We start from the raw sequence: 20,165 nt of genomic DNA on the forward strand, positions 1-20,165 counted from the left end.
TTTCTTAGTTGCGAGTAGGCGACAGAACCTGCAGCAGTATTTGGTCGGGCCTAATGCGGCTCTACGAATTTTGAGGCCAGAACAAGTACAGGCGATAGTAGATTGGGTTGCTGACAGTGCCTTCACATTGTCTCCCACCCAGTCTACTGCTGAAAGATCAAAGTTGGCACCTGCAGCCGATGTCCATCAGTCTTTCACCCCACCCCCTTGCAAATCAGCCAAGCAGTCGGAGGCCCAAGTCATGCAGCAGTCTCTTCTGCTTTTTGATGACTCTGTTAGCATGGTTTCCTAGGGCCATCCACCTAGCCTTGCCCCAGAAGTGGAAGAGATTGAGTGCACCGATGCCCAACCACTTATGTTTACATGGGAGGACCAGATGAGTACATGGGAGGACCATCCCAGCACGTCTCGGATGATGACGAAACACAGGTGCCAACTGCTGCGGCTTTCAGAATTGTGCAGACCGACAAGGAGGGCAGGGGAGAAGACTGGGTGGAAGATGATGTGGAGGACGATGAGGTTCTCGACCCCACATGGAATCAATGTCATGCAGGTGACCTGTGTAGTTCAGAGGAAGAGGCAGTGGTCGCACAGATCCAACAGCACAGCAGAAGAGGGAGCAGGGTGCAAAAGCAGAGCGGCCGTCCCCTAGACAGTACGCCTGCTACTGCCCAAAGCAGCAAGGGACTGAGCACACCAAAGCCAGCTCCAAGGAGTTGTCTAGTGTGGAAGTTCTTCAGACAGTGTGCTGATGACAGGACACGAGTGGTTTGCATGCTGTGCAATCAGAGCCTGAAGCAAGTAATAAACGTTCTCAACCTGATCAGAACCTGCATGACCAGGCATCTAAGTGCAAAGCACGAGCTGCAGTGGAGTAGACGCCTCAAAAACCAAGAAAGGTCTCTGGCTCCTCCTGCTTCCTCTTCTTCTGCAGTCTCAGCCTCTTCATCTACCTCTGTAGTGACAGTGGCACCTGCCACCCCACAAACAGAGGGTCAGCCAGCAACACCATCACCTGGGTCACCAACCATCTCCAAAATGTCCCATGGAAGCGTTCAGCTTTCTATCTCCCAAACACTGGAGCAGAAGAGGAAGTACCCCCCTACCCACCCACGATCCCTGGCCCTGAATGCCAGCATTTCAAAATTCCTTGCCTTTGAAATGCTGTCATTCCGTCTGGTGGAGACGCAGAGTTTTAAAAGCCTTATGGCGGTGGCTGTGCCACAGTACATCGTGCCCAGCCGCCAATACTTTTCCAGGTGAGCCATCCCTTCCCTGCACAACCAAGTGGGGGACAAATTCAAGTGTGCACTGCGCAACGCCATCTGTGGCAAGGTCCACCTAACTACAGATACGTGGACCAGTAAGCACGGTCAGGAATGTTATATCTCCCTAACAGCACACTGGGTAAATGCAGTGGCGGCTGGGCCTGAGGCAGATAGCAGTTTGGCGCATGTCCTTCCACCACTGAGGATTGCAGGGCGCTTCAGTTTGCCTCCTGTTACTAACTCCTCCTACTCCGCTTCCTCATCCTCTACCACCTCCGGTCAGGGTAACACCTTCACCACCAACTTCAGCAAAGCCAGGGGTAAACGACAGCAGGCAGTTTTAAAACTTGCCTGTTTTGGGGAAAAACCCCACACCGCGCAGGAGTTGTGGAGGGGCATTTAACAACAGACCGATGAGTGGTTGGTGCCAGTGAGCCTCAAGCCCATCTTGGTGGTGTGCGATAATGGGCGAAATCTTGTAGCAGCTCTGGGCATAGCCGGTTTGAAGCACATCCCTTGCCTGGCGCATGTGCTGAATTTGGTGGTGCAGAGGTTCCTTAAAAATTACCCCCATATGTCAAAGCTGCTGCAGAAAGTTCTCACCCTGCTGCTGCTCGCCTGTCAGCACTGCAGCGTAACTTCGGTCTTCCCGCTCACCGCCTCATATGTGAAGTGCCCATAAGGTGGAACTCCACCTTGCACATGCTGGCCAGACTGTGCGAGCAGCAGCAGGCGATAGTGGAGTTTCAGCTGCAGCACGCACGCGTGAGTCGCTCTGTGGAACAGCACCACTTCACCACCAATAACTGGGCCTCCATGCGAGACCTGTGTGCCTTGTTGCGCTGTTTCGAGTACTCCACCAACATGGCCAGTGCCAATGACGCCGTTCTCAGCGTTACTATGCCACTTCTATGCCTCCTTGAAAAAATGATTCGGGCGATGATGGAAGAGGATATGGCACAGGAGGAGGAGGAGGAAGAGCGATAATTTCCAAGGCTTTCAGGGCAGTCATTCACAAGTGGCTCCAAGGGTAGGGTTCCTGCACCCACAAATGCCAGGTACACAATTGTCCAGCAAGGGCACAATTCTGGAGGATGCCGAGGTGGAGGATGAGGAGGAGGAGATGGAGGAGGAGGAATCATGTTCACAGCAGGATGGCACCCAGACCAGCTCATGGCCATCACTGGTGCATGGCTGGGGGAATACAGAGGACACACACGATACACCTCCCACAGAGGACAGCTTTTCATTGCCTCTGGGCAGCCTGGCACACATGAGCGATTACATGCTGCAGTGTCTACGCAACAACCGCCGAGTTTCCCACATTATAACTTGTGCTGATTACTGGGTGGCCACGCTGCTGGATCCCCATTACCAGGACAATGTGCCATCCTTAATTCCCTCACTGGAGCGTGATCGTAAGATGCGTGAGTACAAGCGCACGCTGGTAGACGCGCTGCTGGTGGCATTCCCACCTGACAGCGGGGGCACAGTGGAAGCACAAGGCGAAGGCAGAGGAGGAGGAAGAGGTAGCCAATGCAGCCGGGGCACCACCAGCACCTCAGAAGGCAGGGTTAGCATGGCCGAAATGTGGAAAAGCTTTGTCAACACGCCGCAACAACCAGCACCACCAGCTGATATGGAACATCTTAGCAGGAAGCAGTATTTCACTAACATGGTGGAGCAGTATGTGTGCACACGCCTAGACGTACTGAATGAAGGGTCTGCCCCTTTAAACTTCTGGGTCTCCAAATTGGGCATATGGCCTGAGCTTGCCCTTTACGCCTTGGAGGTGCTAGCCTGCCCTGCAGCCAGTGTATTATCTGAACGTGTATTTAGCACGGCAGGGGGCATTATCACAGACAAGCGCCTGTCCAGAGAAAATGTGGACAAGCTCACGTTCATTAAAATAAACCAGACATGGATCCCACAGGACTTGTCCATACCTTGTGCAGAATAGACATGTATACTGGCCTTACCCAGCCATTGTTGTATTTTGGATCTTTCTCACTCTTTTGGAGTGTACCCTAATTAAAAAAAAAATTTAATTAAAAACCAAAACCAGTGTTGGCTACCTCGTTGTCCTCCACCGCCGCCGCTTTCACCTACACCACCACATTCACCGTCACCTCAACCTCCTACTCCATATGGACCTCGTCCTCCTCCACCGCCACCACTTCCACCTACACCGCCACATCCTCCGCCACATCAACCTTCTACTCTATATGGACCTCGTCCTCCTACATCAAGATTATTATTTTTTTATTTTTATGTATTTTGTGTTATTTTAAGTTATTTCCCTATCCACATTTGTTTGCAGAACACTTACCATGCTCTTAACAACATTTTGCTGCCATTTGCAGCCCTCTAGCCCTTTCCATTACTTTTATAGAGCCATTTTAGTGCTCAAAAGTTCAGGTCCCCATTGACTTTAGCGGGGTTCGGGTTCGGGGTCAAGTTCGGGTCACGAATTTGAACTTTTTTACGAAGTTCGGCCGAACCCGTTGAACCCGAACATCCAGGTATCCGCTCAACTCTAATAGAGACTAGGGGGTAAGAGATTAGGAAAGGTCTGTGTTTACCAAGGTGTCAGGGTCCCTTAAAGGGAGGCCCACCTTTTGGTTTCTGGGTGAGTGACTTTTCCCAGCTTGCTCATGAGCTTAGTATACAGTTAGATGGGTAAAGTGGTTTTTAAGTCTTTTTTTTTTTCGATCAGATTAAATTTTTTTTTTTAATTGTGCCCCCATGCCATTGGGATCTATAGAGCCCTGTATGAGTTGCTGTTATTCATGCATTCCCACTTTGAATTTCAAGTCTGCTTGTAGCCACTCAAAACATAGCCAGCGCGAGAGGGACACACAAAGGAAAAGCCACGCCTCTTTTCTTTCTCTACAGCAGGAGGCACTGTCAGTCACTGCTGTGGAGGAGGAGGGGTGTGACTTTTCCTTTGTGTGTCCCTCCCACCCTGGCTGTGTGTGCGCAGCTCTAAGTGTGTAGGCGTAACTGGAGGAAACCAACCTTTGAGATTTCTGTGCAAAGTCTGAGGCCAGAATACGGTCTTACACATCCACTTAGAAAATCAGCACGTGTTCATGCATGCACGCATCTGCGTGTGCAATTGCATGCTCATACATGCGCATCTATCACTCATGTAGGAGCTGGTGCTCAGATTCAGTGCTGTCTCATCAACATTATTTCCAGTATGATCTATGACTCGTTACCTGCATCTAATACCAGTTACTGGCCCAGCTCATCCTGACCAGCCTTTAAACTCTGCCTGCACTGACATTGGTCTGGAAACCTTTGCTTCTGCCTGCTCCTGTTGCCACTGCACTGCTGATCTGATACATGTAATGGTCATGCTTACTGGGCACAAGAATAACTGTGTGTTTGTAGCAACCATTTTGTTCACATCACAAGTCTCCCATGCCATTTTGTAATAACAAGGCATAGCACAATGCCCTTTGATTTCTCTCCCCTCTCTCCTCCTTTCTTTTTAGTCAATCCACAGCCTCTTAGCTGCATGCCAGACACCACCTTATCCATCTGTTAATAGGACTAGCAGAATCTAACCCCCCAATACACATCTTAGGGTCCATAAAAGTGTTTGACTTGGCCACTTTAGTGACTAGAGAGTTAATAGACATTGGGTCATAAATACCTTAGTTGGAACTCATAGAATAGGCATTTCTGTCTCTCGATATAATCCATTATCCCAGTATATTTTATGAAGGTATAGCCAGAATAAAGTCATATTCACCATCATCATCTTTATGTAGTATTTTGAACCCAAACACTCCTATGCTAGGAGGTATCAGAGTAGATTAGGCCTCCACACCCCTCCTATGGGAAATAGATATCTGAGACCTGTCATATCTATATCCATTTCAAAGCTAGCCGACTGTACCCTGCAGATATTCAGAGATATTATTACTTATAATACTAGCTAACTGTATGTGGGACTTGGTCATAAACGTGGTGACATCCCAGCAACCACCCCTTAGACCAGATGATTTGTCAAATGTCAACACCCCCCTTGCTGTGAAGAAAAGTGGAATACAACGACATTTTGGCAGATCTCATGTACCATCAAGCAAAAAAAGACCTGTCAAGTTATGAGAACCAATTTAGCACCTTGCTCATTGTCTGAAATCTTCTGAAACAAGACTTGCAAATATTCTTCATTTTCAACTCCTTTTTCTCTTTGTTGCATTGTTGTCTCTTGTTTTTAGTTAGTTTTTGTTAGTTTGTAATATCTTCCTTTTTTCTTTTTTTTTTGTAAATATTTTATTTGCACCATTTTGACCTTTTCATTATTAAACCCTAATTTGAAAAGAGTTAAAATTGTCTTTGAAGCACTAATTCAAAGGAAAATAATCTCTGTCTCTTGAAGAGTGCTACTGTATATGATAAATCTCTAAATATACCTGTCTGTGGTGACAGTGTTTGTACAGACATTTATTTTAAATTCCTAATTGTTATTGCTAAGATTGTGAGTTTATTCCTTCTTAACCCAAGGACAATTGCTCTTAGTCTGTTGGCATTTAGATTGTGGTCCCGCGAGCTGGAAAATCTTTGTGCTGGGTGATGCTAAGAGTAGCATTGTTACATAAATGACAGCCCGTGTGAGATTGGAATGCCCTTTGTCATGAGCTGGTGAGAAGGGCAGTGGTCTGACATTCATGTTCATCACAATAACATCTCCAGCATGCACCCTGACCATGCTCTTGCCTATGTACTTGTATATGATCCGATTACCAGCCTCCACCCACTTCCCTTGTACCAACCAGTACCTGCTGATCGCCTGTCTGCTGACAGCTAGTACTTGCCTGTTCCAGCCTGCTACTTATCCGCCATCATTGAGCCAGTCAATTTTTCTGTGGGCCACTGTCGACTTACTTCTGCTCCAGCTTGAACACCCTGCTGGGTTCTGCTGCTAGCAAGATCAACAGGCACTTGTGTCACTCTGCGCTCCTATACCACCTGTCCACTATATAAGTTGCCTTGAGCTAGATGTGTAAGAGAGGTCTGCCTCATCACATCAAGCTCCTCCACCAGGTATGTGAAAGTTCTATCATTGGAGAGACTGTTTTGTTCGATAATTTGTGTTATGGTGTCCAAATGATTGTTACATCTATACAGAGCTTTTAAAGAAGCAATATCCACCTAACTTAAAATGAAGGGCAGCAGCCCCAAACAGCTTGGTGACTGATGGGTGGATGTGCATCATTCTCTTGGGCATTTTGTATGAGGATTCCATAATGACATGAGGATTTTACCACCAGCAATCCCTCTAAAAAGCACATACTGCTGGCCCACATATTCATTTTATTGAGGCAGCTTTATGCAACCTGCCCCATTATGAAGTTTCAGGTAGAGTTTCTGATATATCATTTATTTAAGTAAGACTAAAGTTCAGTGCTAAAAATAGGAACCAGAATCCAGGTTGTTTAGTTAACCGCTCCCTCTGGTTACCCTGCATTGAGTCAGTCAGCCAGCCAGCCAGGCCAGGAGAAGGAGGACACAAAACAATAGAGAAATCCTCAAAGAATGGTATTTTTAAGGCAATCAAGACAATTAATAAAAAAATATATACATTTTATTAGAGTCAATTAAAAACAAATCACAGTCATGATTTACAATAAAAAAACACACACAGTGTACATTTAATAATAAAATAATTGACAATTGTTTAGATACAAGTGGCAAAAAAATGTAATTTCTGGGCATGGTTGATAACCATCTTAGATGAGAATATTGCACAGGAACAACTCCAACGCGTTTTGATATATCAATTAATATTAAATCTTCTTCAGGGTTTATTTGCCATTGTCTGCAAAACAATAATATATTGAAAAAAGTGCTATATACTGTAAATGTAAATATCTTTACCATTCAAGGTAATTTAGTAGGGATGGATCAATGAGAGAGAGGTCTTCCTAGGGTAGTCGGACGTTGCAAATGGGATCACTGGACATAAAGATTGCATTCCAAAGCCCAAAATGAAAATGAAATATCTCCAACCAAATGCAAGAGTATCTATGCACCAAAAACCAAAAGAAGTTCTTGAACCTGTGTTAGGCCAAAAAAGGACTACCATTCAAGTCCTAAGGTACTTACTAGATGATAATCGAGTCAAGCATAGATAGCTCATAGATAGATAGCTCAGAAGGCCAAACAACAGCAAGAGCCCTGGGGGCATAGAGAGCCCACTAGAGGATTGTTGGAGAAAGTAATAGGATCTGTGTCACCTCTTCACGAGGAGAGAGCAAATGGCGTCAGAGGCGATCCCCGGAGTCTCCATATAAGGGCAGGGCGCATGCATCATTGGCTGCCATGTGCCCGCCGCGTCACTTCCAGGTCTCGAAATATCGAACATCCGGGTCGCATCGATGTAGTGTTGAGGCGCGCATGCGTTAAAAAATGTAACGCATTGCCGCATCACTTCCGGTTCCTGTAGTGTACACATCCGAGTCACGGCCATGATGGAGACTGAACACCGCCGACACAGGAAATTCTTCAAGTTGCAAAAAACCAGTGACAACACCAGATAAGGCCCGCAAGAGAAAAAGCCCACAACGTATCCCCGTGGGGGCTTTCCTGTGTCGGGTACAAGGACCAAGGCCACAACATAATGGGGACTCCACTTCAAGTACACATCCAAACTAATTACAAAAAATTATAATAATTAAAAAAAGGCAGAGAATAAATAACAAAACCACATACATGAGTATTATGCAAAAACATATACATCATCCAAGTGAGCAAATATACATAAATAAACTCCATTGGTGTGCATCTGTGCAAAAAAAAAAAAAAAGGGAGGAAGGAAAAATTTGGGGCAATGGGGGGAAATGAATAATTTGGGGCAACGGGGTGGGGGGCAGTAGAGGAATAGCGAGTGTCTTCAAAAACGCCGAGGGTATCTCAGTCTGTTTTCCCAGAACTGAAACCCTCCAAAAATGGTCTGAAACTCTCACTTTTATTAGGACCAGGAGGGGTTGTGGCATTTAGGTATCGAATCTAGCACATCTCGAGCTGGAGAAGGACCTTATTCCAGTCTCCTCCTTGAATAGGAACATGAATGTGGTTCAGCACATAAAACATGATTTTGGGCATTTTATATTTATGATATTTTGCAACATGTCGACCAGGAGGTAGATATGAGTTGCCAATCTTCATACTTTGTAGATGTTTACTAACTCTTTGTCCCAATTCTTGTTGTGTCTTTCCTACATAGAAAGAACCACATTGGCATTGCATCAAATATACCACACCTCTGGTTTTACAGTTTGCAAAATGTTTGGCGTGAAAACATTTACCATTGGGAAGGGTTATGCGTTTCTGACCTCCAATTACTGGGCACAATGAGCAGGTGCCACAGGGGAATGTTCCTTGTGCCTTACATGGATCTTTCCTAAGATCACCTATGTATTCACTATGGGTAAGAAATTGTCCTAAAGAACCCGCCTTTCTGTAAGTGACCACATTTGCCAAAGTGGCATCTTCTGTGAGAATGGAGCAATGGTTTTGCAAATTTTTTAAAATTCTTTTATGTTGGGTAGAATATCACATAATAATGTGAGTATCATTGTCCTATTTCTTAGTTTTTTTAGATTTGAAGATAAGATCTTTCCTTTCCGTGTGCTTCACTCGGTTTAATGCCTTTTTAAGGGAAAATTTTGTATATCCTCTAACAAGTAATCTTTGAGTCAGTTGATTTGCTTCCTTTTAAAAATCCTCCTCAGTTGTACAGTTTTATTTAATACGCAGAAACTGACTATAGGGTATAGATTTCTTAAGGGTTCCAGGATGGAAACTGTCGGCATGTAGCAATGTGTTGTCAGCAGTTTTCTTTCCTGAAGAGTGTGCTTCTAAGAGCACCATTCTCCTCCCTGAAGATACTCGCATCCAAAAAATCAACTCTATAGGGGTCATAGTAAAGACTACATTTCAATCATTTTGGTTGATATGATTCAAAAAGGACTTTAGTTCAGATGCAGGGCCATCCCATATGATGAATATCATCTATGTATCTCTGCCATAAGTTGACATATTGAGCATATACAGAAAACAAATAATCAGAAAAAAGGAACTTTTCCCACTCCCCCAGGTACAGGTTGGTGTAGGAAGGCACACAACATGTGCCCATAGCTACCCCTGTACCTGGGTACCTTGAAATAAAAAAACATTATTGTGAAAAACCATTATGTCGAAGAATGTACTCCAGCATATGCACCATGAAGGCATTAAGCTGCCACTCATGAATGCTTCTCTGCTGAAGAAACTGCCTGATCACCGCCATCCCCTTGTCATGTGGAATACTTCCATATAGTGACTCCACATCAATGGTAACTAAGATAGTGGTATCACGAATTTCCACATTTTCAATAATTTTGAGCAAATGAATTGTGTCTTTAGTGTAAGATGGGAGGCTGGTGACATGCTGTCTAAGGTAAGCATCAATAACCTGGCTAATACCCTCTGAGATACATTCATTGCCAGATATAATAGGCCTGCCCGGAGGGTCAACCAGGTCCTTGTGCACCTTGGGGAGGGCAAAGAAGGAAGGTATACTGGAGTTCCTGATTCTAATAAATTCCCATAATTCCCTGGTGATATCTCCTTAATTTAGAGCTCTATCAACTGACTGATAAAATTTTTAATTTAACCTGTCAACCAAGGAAGCAGAGATCTTACGATAGCATTTAGAGTTTCTCAGAATTTTGGGACACATCCTTTCATACATTAAATTGTCCATCAGGACTATATTTCCACCTTTGTCGGATGGTTTAATTGCTAGCTCATGTTTTTTTGCTGTTTGGAATTAAGATTTGTAATATTCTTATTAGGAGCTATATTTTCTATTTCTTTAGTAGTAATTTTCACAAAAAGAGCCAGGGCAGGATTGAGACTCGGGGGGGGGGGGGGATTTATGAGATTTCTTGTGAAATCCAGAGGTCTCCCTTCCCATTTCCTCTTCCTCATACTCATCATCGGAAACACTCTCCTCCTCCAGAGGATCATCAGTGGGGGTGCTTTCTTGTAACAGAAGGTTCAGATCTCTAAGTGCTTTGACGTCAGCCACTGTGAGATCTGAATCTATCTCTTCTTCTCATTTAATTGTTTGTTTAGTCTACAAGCTTTTAAGCAGTATCTTGTGTGCAAATAAATGTATATCTTGTTTCAAAGGTATCATGCTTCTACTGGGGCAAAATGAAAGTCCCAAGGAGAGTACTTCCAATACATCATTGGAAAGTGTATAAGATGACAAACTAATGTCATTTAGTCTGTCTTGGGTGTGAGTTTCATGACGAAGGGTTCTATCCCCTTTCGGTGTATTGGGTGATTTCAGTGTGTGTGCGGTTTGACTAAAAAATCATCATCCGATTGTGTTTTGGGAATAGCACCCAAATCTTTATCAGTTTTACTTGTCTTAAAAGAGGTAGGAGAAGGAGGACACAACTTGTGGTAAGAAGGCAGTTTGTGGAAGAGTGGAAGGAGGGGGAGGGTCAAGCTGTGTCCAGGGTGTGATCCACACTCTGCCCTCAATGCAGGGTAGTGAGCAGGAAGCAGTTAATAATACTGGTCAAAAGGTTTACCATTTTTAATTGACATGTTTAAAAGTTAAGTCCAGTTAAAAACTTGAAAGGGTACAAAGGGAAGCAGGGAGCTGCCAGAGGTAAAAAAAAAAAGTTTAGGTTAACAAAAAACAAAAAATAATGTACATTTCAGAGTTATACAAAAATGACTTTTCAGGGAAGTAGTAATGGGTTAACAACTCACAGTTGTTCTGCAGCAATATAGTTAAATTAAGCCTTGAAAGTTTATGTTAACAATTCCTTTAGGTGTCCCAAATTTTCTAGATTATTTACAAGCTCTCTGTATGTAAAAGCAGTGTTGAAAAAGACTACGCCCTCTTAAGCATTATTTGGAAAGTATTGTCCTGCAGAAAATAGTATATTGCTCTCAAAATGGCAAGAAAAATGCATTTAAGAAAGGAAGACAATTATAACCCTTAAAAGTGCAGGTCTTTCCTTTTGCAAAAAAAGCCAAGGTGTTAGTGAGTACTGTTTCCTACACTATAAAAAGGCACTTAAAAACTGGAGGAAACTCTGCCAGGAGGAGGTTTGACAGACCAAAAGCCACAACAGAATCAGAAGACAAAATTCTGAGAGTCAACAGCTTGTGTGACAGACAGCTCACAGGACAACAGCTTTAAGCACTGCGTAACGCGATCAAAGTAAGCAAGTAGAGATGGGCGAGATGAATTTGCAGGAGGGTCGCCCCCTGAGCACCCCCTGAGTGCCTTAAAATGCACTGCGTGCTGTACAGTGCATTCTAGTAATTCCCTGTGATCACAAAGATCCGCTATGCACAGAAAGCCCTTATTAGACCACCAGTCAAAAGTTCGGGGGACAAGGCCCGGGGTGAACTCCTTATTTCTGAGTAGAGGGGCTAGAGGGGTGTGAGGGGATTTAAATTTGTGAGATTTGGAGAGTCTATCCCAAATTTCCAATGAGAATGAAAGCCAAGGGCATAACATTGCAGGCGGTTTCTTAGGTGACAACCATAAAATATGAGAGATGGGCCTAGTCAGACTTGCGCATGCTTTCATTTGCATTCTTATTGGATGGGGCTGGTTAGTATAGAATTTGACAAGCAGGGCTAGCTGTGCAGAATATAAATATTTATGCAAATCCAGGACCCTCAATCCACCTTGTTTCTTTGGAGTAAATAAAGTATGCTTGTTCACCCAAAGCCTCTTCTCCCCCCAGATGATAAAAGTTTCTTTTGAAATGCTAGCAAATCAGATCGAATAAGTGCCACTGGCAAAGTGTGCAATCAGTGCAATACTTTCATAAGAATGTTCATCTTTTTTTTTTTTTTAACAAAAAAAAACATTTATTGAAGTATGTGCAAAACAACAATACAAGCAAGGCAGTATGTAATTACAAAGAATCAAAGCAAAAGGCATAAGGGTTGTCACTTGGCAAAATAGAAAGTGCACACATCAAAATAACAAGTAGGGAGAGAGAACAATTTAAAGCTAACAACCGCATGAGTGGGGGCCATACATAAAAGGAGCACACAGGTAAGCAGAGACCACTAGAGGGCTGGGAAGGACATGGCATACAATTATGAATCACACTTAGAGGAAACCTGAAGCCACCTATCCCAAATTTTATTATAACGGGACGGGCAGCCCTTATTAGTGTAAATATCCTTTTTGTAGGGGAGGGAGGAGTTGACATCTGCCTTCCAGGCAGCCAGCGTGGGTGGAGAAGCCTGGATCCACATTCTAGCGATTAACTTCCGAGCACAAAACAGAGTTTCATGTAAAAATCTAAGAGTGTACTTAACCAAGTCGCCATCAGGAAAGATCCCCAGGAGACACATCTTGGAGTCTAAGGTCACGGGAGTACCCATTTAATCATGAAGGAACTGCACCACCTGCACCCAGAAGCCCCGAATGCGAGGACAGTGCCAACACAGATAAGCAAAAGTACCAACATCAAAGAAACACCTGGGGCAGGTGGGGTCCCGGGAGGGGTCAAAGCTAGCTAGTTTATCCAGGGAGAGATAGAACCTATGAACAATGTACACCTGCGTAAGCCTGTCTGAAGCCTTTGAGGAGACCATGATACAGGCCTCCAGGGCATCACTCCACTCATCGTCATCCATATCCCTGGTATCAGGTAACCAGCGGTCTTTAATACTGTAAGCCAAATTTCGAGGTGGCCCCCGAAATGATAGTGTCATACAACATGGAAATGAGTTTCTGCCAGTCGGGACCCGTGACGATCTCCAGAACGTTCAGGGAGGGCAGGACAGGGACAGCACCAGGAAATTGGGCACGGAGAGCATGACAGAGCTGCATGTACTGAAACATCATATGACCTAGCAAACTAAACTCCCCCTGAAGTTGAGCAAACGATTTACTGATGCCAGAGTGCAAGACGTGAGAGCGATAGTAAATCCCAGCAGATTTTAACAGGCCAGGGTCAGGAACCTGAAGGAGTTCAGGAAGATGTCTATTGTACCACAGTGGGATCATAGTGTGCATTGTCGGGCCGTCGGTCTTAGAAATGGCAACATCCCATATTTTTCTGAAGTATGCCCGCCCCCCCCCCCCCCCACGTAGAATGTCACAAAATGGGTGAGGACACATGGTACCTGAGAAATGACATACCAGGGACAGGTATCTGTCAGAATCAAGTTTGTCCACATGGAAAAAGTGTGACAGTTGTGCTGCCACATAATATGCGTGAAAGTCTGGTACGGCTAGGCCCCCCAGTTTCACAGGTTTCTGAGTGTGTCTCCATGCTAATTTGTGTCAGCTAGTACCCCACATAAAGGTTTTAAGCAATCAGTCAAGAATCATAAAGTACTTGAGTGGAATGTAAGACGAGGAGTGCCATAAAGCATAAAGAATCTTCGGCAGAAGAACCATTTTATTTAAAGCTACCCGGCCCATGACACCCAGAGGGAGCCTCGCCAAAGTCTGAGTCCTAAGTTTAACAAGGTCAAAGAGAGGCTCGATATTAAGTGAGATGTAGTCAGTTAGGGAACTCGTGACCAGTACGCCGAGATGTTTAAACGTTTCAACTGAGGGAGGGGAAGACATCAATGGGGAGAATTTGAGACTGATCCCAGTTGATTGTGAGACCGGAAAATTTACCAAATCTAGTAATAACCTGCAAGGCCATGGACAGGGAAGGGCCAGAGTCAGCAAGATATAAAATCATGTCATCCGCATATAGACCAAGCTTGTCCACATGAGTCCCAGAGCAAAGTCCGCGGATGTCAGGGTGGCTTCATATGGCAATCACCAGTGGCTCAACCGCTAGAGTGTATAGTAGAGGTGATATTGGACAGCCCTGCTGTGTCCCCCTGGTGAGGGGAAATGGCTCGGCACCCAACCGTTAGCCAACATACGGGCCCTGGGCTTGTGAAATTTCGAGCTATCTGATGAAATTAGGTCCAAAGCCAAATCTCAGCAAGCAGTGCCAAAGGTATTGCCATTCCACGGAATCGAATGCATTGTCAGCGTCTAGGGCAACAACTACCCTAGTGCCAACCACATCATGAAGAGCCTGCACATTCATGAATAGACGCCTAGTGTTACACGCCATATTTTTAGTGGGCACGAAGCCGGTTTGGTCAGGATGGACAATGGAGAGAACAACGTTATTGAGTCGAAGTGCCAAAATTTTTGCAAGTATCTTAATACCACATTGATGTAGGGAAATAGGGCGGTAGGATTCCAGGTAATGAGGGTCCTTGCCCGGTTTAGGTCTGGAATGTCCTCCTGTTCAAACATTGCATTGTAGACCATGAGAAGTCTGGGGGCAAGCACATCAAGGTATTGAGAGTAAAATTCTATAGGTAGGCCGTCCGAGCCCGGGGCCTTCGATTTAGCAATACGGGAATTTGCATCAGTAATGTCATCTACAGTCAGGGGAGCATCAAGCATACTAACCTGGTCTTCCATCAAAGTGGGGAACAAGAGCGAGTCGAGTAAGTCAGTAAGTTCAGAAGGTGCAAACATAACCTTAGAAGTATATACTTCCCAAAAGAAGGTGGCAAATTCCCTGGCGGTTGCCACCGGATCCGCAGGATCCCCAGCAGCAGCACTGTGAAGTGAGATTATCACCAGAGGTCTGGCATCCATATGTGCCAAAAATGCCAGTAATTTACCAGCCTGCTCACCATGCTCATATACCCGCTGACTGGAGAAAAATAATTTATGGTTAGCCTGTTCCCAACACATCTGGTCCAGTGCTCTAGATTGAAGCTTCAGGCGAGCCAGGAGGTCCGAGGAAGGGGAGAGTGCATATTGACCCTCAAGGTCGGCCAGACTCTCCTCTGCCTGGGAGTATTCCATCCTGGATTCACGCTTAAACCCGGAGATGCGGTCAGTAAGGAATAAACGGGCAAACAAACAAACATCTCCCACACCACAAGCGGGGAGGCCGAAGGGGCCTTAATAGTGAAAAAGTGTTCCAAATCCTCCCCTAACTGTCCCAGGCCAGGGACAGGGGTAAACCAGAAAGGGTTAATTCTATGCTCTGGGCGGGGGGTGAACGGAGACAGTTCAACCCAATAAGGGACATGGTCAGAGAGCAGGCGGGGACCAAAACCCGCTGCCCGTAGCTTTAGTGATAAAGAGTGTGAAACCCATATGGAGTCAATTCTGGACATGGTGGAGTTTGTAGAGGTGTCTCCAGGAATCCAGAAGGGCAAGACCCTGGAGAAATCTGCTGAATCTAGTGTCACGGTTGGGGGTGGCCGATAGGGGGAAGGGACCCAACCTATCCAGCCCGGGGTTAGCCACCATGTTGAAGTCCCCCATCCATTTGGCCGGAGTTGAGGGAAACCGGGACATAAACTGGAGACCTTCAGTAAGGACTGAGGCCGCATAAGGTGGCGGCACATACCATGCCAGTAAGAGCACATCATGCCCACCCATCTTACCATGCACAAATACGTATCTGCCCTGGGGATCCGTGAGCACCTCCAATACCAAAAAGGGGACATTTTTAGAGATAAGTAACGTAACTCCTCTAGAATAAGAGGAGTGAGTGGCATGAAAAGACCAGCCTACCAGCCATGGCCTATGGAGAGCGTGCAGGAGACGGCCCTCCGCATACGTTTCCACCAGTGCTACAATATCCACTCGATGGGCCTTCAAGTAGGAGAAAACAACCGCTCTTTTGACTTTATCACGCAGGCCCCTCACGTTCCACGTGAGGATTTTCAAGGGGGCCATAGGGAGAAAAAGAAAACAGCAGTGTGTACAGACGACAGCAGGATCCCAAGAGCAGGCAGTTCCCCCCAGCACATACATGGATAAATAAAGGATAGCCCCAAAAGTAACAGTGAGAACACAAGCAGACCTCTCTCCCAAATAAGCAAAAATAATATCATACGTTTAACAACCAACATTCCCACCCTAACAAACCCAGCTCCACATAAACTCCAACACAAGGGAACATAAAACCCGAAAAGAAAACATAACAGTGCAAACAGTATGTGAAATGAAACTCGCAGCACCAGTCGTCCCGAGGGAGCAAGAGGTGCCAGCAAGGACATAACAGGGAGTGGAGTGAACCACCCCACCACGGTGAGTAGACAGGGGCGAGTCTAAAGGACGGTCCCGGGAGTGGGACCCAACAGTCGGCAGACACATCTGAACGTGACAGAAATAGCGAGCCACGAAAAGGTGTTCCCGGAAAACAAAAGGGGGGGGGGAAAGTAAAAAAAAATTACATGGGGCCCATTAACGCCAGGGGTAATGTCAGAGTCACTGCAGTTGAGCCAGCAGCCAGGGGGAGAAAGTCCACAGGAATACCAACAATTGGAAAGGAGGACATGGCGGTATCCCAGTGCCACAAGGGTCAGTCATCAAGACAGGCGTGCCAGGGAACCGAGGGGCAGTAAACTCAGCAGCAGAGGAACATAAAATCATAAAGGGAGGCAAAGTAAAGCAACAAAAAGCGCAAGGGTCTATGGCATCACTGGGGCGAACACCCTGCATTTCTGTGCTTTAGTGCACGTTTAACACAGTATATTTCAGTGTGTTACGTGCCGTTCAATGAAGTATCCTTTAGTGCGTTAGTGCAGCGCACAGTGCATTGCAGGGTGTTCACTTGGGTGAACACCCTGCATTTCTGTGCTTTAGTGCACGTTTAACACAGTATATTTCAGTGTGTTACGTGCCGTTCAATGCAGTATAGAGTAGCGCATTAGTGCACGTTAACGAAGTGTAATTCTGTGCATTATTGCATGTTTACTGCAGTATATTTCAGTGTGTTATGTGCCGTTTAACACAGTATATTTCCGTGCATTACTGCACGTTTAACACAGTATATTTCTGTGTGTTACTACAGGTTTGATGCAGTATATATCTGTGCGTTAGGGCACATTTAATGCAGTAGATTTCTGTGCATTAGTGCACATTAAACGCAGTATACTTATGTGCGTTACTGCACGTTCAATGCAGTATATTTCTGTGCGTTAGTGCACGTTCGACGCAGTATATATCAGTGCATAGTGCATGTTTAACGCAGTATATCTCTATGCGTTACTGCACATATAACGCAGTAGATTTCTGTGCATTAGTGCACATTAAACGCAGTATACTTATGTGCGTTACTGCACGTTCAATGCAGTATATTTCTGTGCGTTAGTGCACGTTCGACGCAGTATATTTCAGTGCATAGTGCATGTTTAACGCAGTATATCTCTGTGCATTACTGCACATATAACGCAGTATATTTCTGTGCGTTAGTGCATGTTTACCGCAGTATATTTCAGTGTGTTAGGTGCTGTTTAACGCAGTACATTTCAGCGCGTTAGTGCACGTTTAACACAGTATATTTCTGCGCATTAGTGCATGTTTAACGCTGTATATTTCAGTGCACTATGTGCCATTTAATGCAGTTTTTTTCAGTGCTTTAGTGCAGTGCACAGTGCATTGCAGGGTGTTCATCGGGAGGAACACCCTGCATTTCTGTGCATTAGTGCACATTTAACACAGTATATTTCAGTTCATTATGTGCAGTTTAAAACAGTATATTTCAGTGCGTTAGTACACGTTTAACGCAGTACATTTCTGTGAGTTACTGCACATTTAATGCAGTATATTTTAGTGCCTTACTTCACATTTTTCATATTTCAGTGCGTGACGTGCCATTTAACCCAGTATATTTCAGTGCGTTAGTGCACATTTAATGCAGTATATTTCAGTGCACTGAGAGAAGAGAAGACCAAGCGCCAATCTAAGTGTAGCAATGCAGTAAATTGAATAGCAATTAAAAGAGTGTTACTCACAAACGTGCGTAAAAAACAGGCATCTCAAGATGTATAGGGCATCTGGGCAATGTTCATCCAGGGTGTCATTACGAATCCCTTGTGGAGCTGGCGCTGTGGGGAATTAGCAGCGATCTCCTGTTATGAGGCAGGGGACGGGCAGATCCTTCGGCGGTGGTATAGCAGCGTGGGTCCTTGGGTCGGAGGGCTATGACATCACTTCCTGGAGATGCTGGTGTGTAGAACGGCGACGCGTTGCGGAGGGGGGGAAGAGAAGTGGGGGGGGTAAGAAAAGGGGAAACCAGGAGGGGGAGGGGGGAATAAACCTAAGACAATATATTGGGAATATATACTGAAGTGTTTATTATATCTAGAGGCAAATTTGGATTGATAATTATGATGTTGCAGAATCTAGTGCCAAACATTGATAATGGTGATAATGATGATACTCAAAATGTAAAATTATATGTATTAAAAAATTAAAAAAGTATCATCATTATCACCATGGCCATGGCCTCCGCAACGCGTCGCCGTTCTACACACCAGCATCTCCAGGAAGTGATGTCATAGCCCTCCGACCCAAGGACCCACGCTGCTATACCACCGCCGAAGGATCTGCATGTCCCCTGCCTCATAACAGGAGATCGCCGCTCATCCCCCACAGCGCCAGCTTCACAAGGGATTAGGAATGACACCCTGCATGAACATTGCCCAGATGCCCTATACATCTTGAGATGCCTGTTTTTTACGCACGTTTGTGAGTAACACTCTTTTAATTGCTATTAAATTTACTGCATTGCTACACTTAGATTGGCACTTGGTCTTCTCTTCTCTCTTTGTCTTGGATCCATACAGGGTTACTTCACCCTTCAAAGCCTGCAGCCATCAAAGTGATTTAGCAATTCCACTGGACTTTATCATCTGCATTATGCCCATATCTAGATTATAGCAGCAGCTCGTGCATTCCGATTGCGCCAATCTCCCCCCTTTTCCTATTTCAGTGCACTACATGCCGTTTAATGCAGTATCCTTCAGTGCGTTAGTGCAGCGCACACAGTGCATTACAGGGTGTTTACTGGGGTGAACACCCTGCATTTCTGTGCTTTAGTGCATGTTTAACACAGTATATTTCAGTGTGTTACGTGCCGTTCAATGCAGTATAGAGTAGCTCATTAGTGCATGTTTAACGAAGTGTAATTCTGTGCGTTATTGCATGTTTACTGCAGTATATTTCAGTGCATTATGTGCCGTTTAACACAGTATATTTCAGTGCATTACTGCACGTTTAACACAGTATATTTCTGTGTGTTACTGCACGTTTGATGCAGTATATATCTGTGTGTTGGTGCACATATAACGCAGTATATTTCTGTGCGTTAGTGCATGTTTACCGCAGTATATTTCTCACCCAGAGAAACCCAGCGGACTCTGCTTCTCATGCCTACGCAAACTTGCGATGCATGGGCTCCCTCATGCTTTAAAGCATGTGAAAGGATCCAAGAATACGTGCCATCAAGGAGAAGGATCACTATTGATTGGCAACCATCCCCGGCCACCGTTACAAGGGGAAAGTCTCATAACTCACCCCGTCCCCACAGAAGATGAAATCTATTGAGGATACCTTAAAGAGGAGTTCATCTAACACTTTTTATGACTCTGGTAGGTTACAGTGTCGTTAAAAACATATTTTTGAGGCTTCTACTGGTCAAGAGAGGAGCGGTGGAAAGGGGGGCCGCTTAAAGTGATGAATTTCACATTTTTTTTAGTCCTTGCCGCCCAGAGCTCTTAGCTTCCTTATCCCATCAGCAACGTCTGCATCATATTGTGGGCGATTATCTAGGGGTGAAAAAATGTAGTTGTAGATGTAGAGCTTTCCAGTTGACAATCCACTGGGTTACTGGGTCATGAGAATAGACCACTGGCCAGAACTTTCCCAGTATGCAGTTAGGCTGCTGGGCTGCCCTGCATCCAGCGTACTTTCCAAACGGGCATTCAGTGCTGCTGGAGGTTATTTTACTGATAAAATATGAGATGTGGAATCTGTGCAAGACTTCTAGGCTGCCTAGCATTTTGGGGTATGAT

Source organism: Pelophylax lessonae, assembly GCF_965119305.1.
Source record: "Pelophylax lessonae genome assembly, chromosome: 10".
NCBI classification, from domain to species: domain Eukaryota; kingdom Metazoa; phylum Chordata; class Amphibia; order Anura; family Ranidae; genus Pelophylax; species Pelophylax lessonae.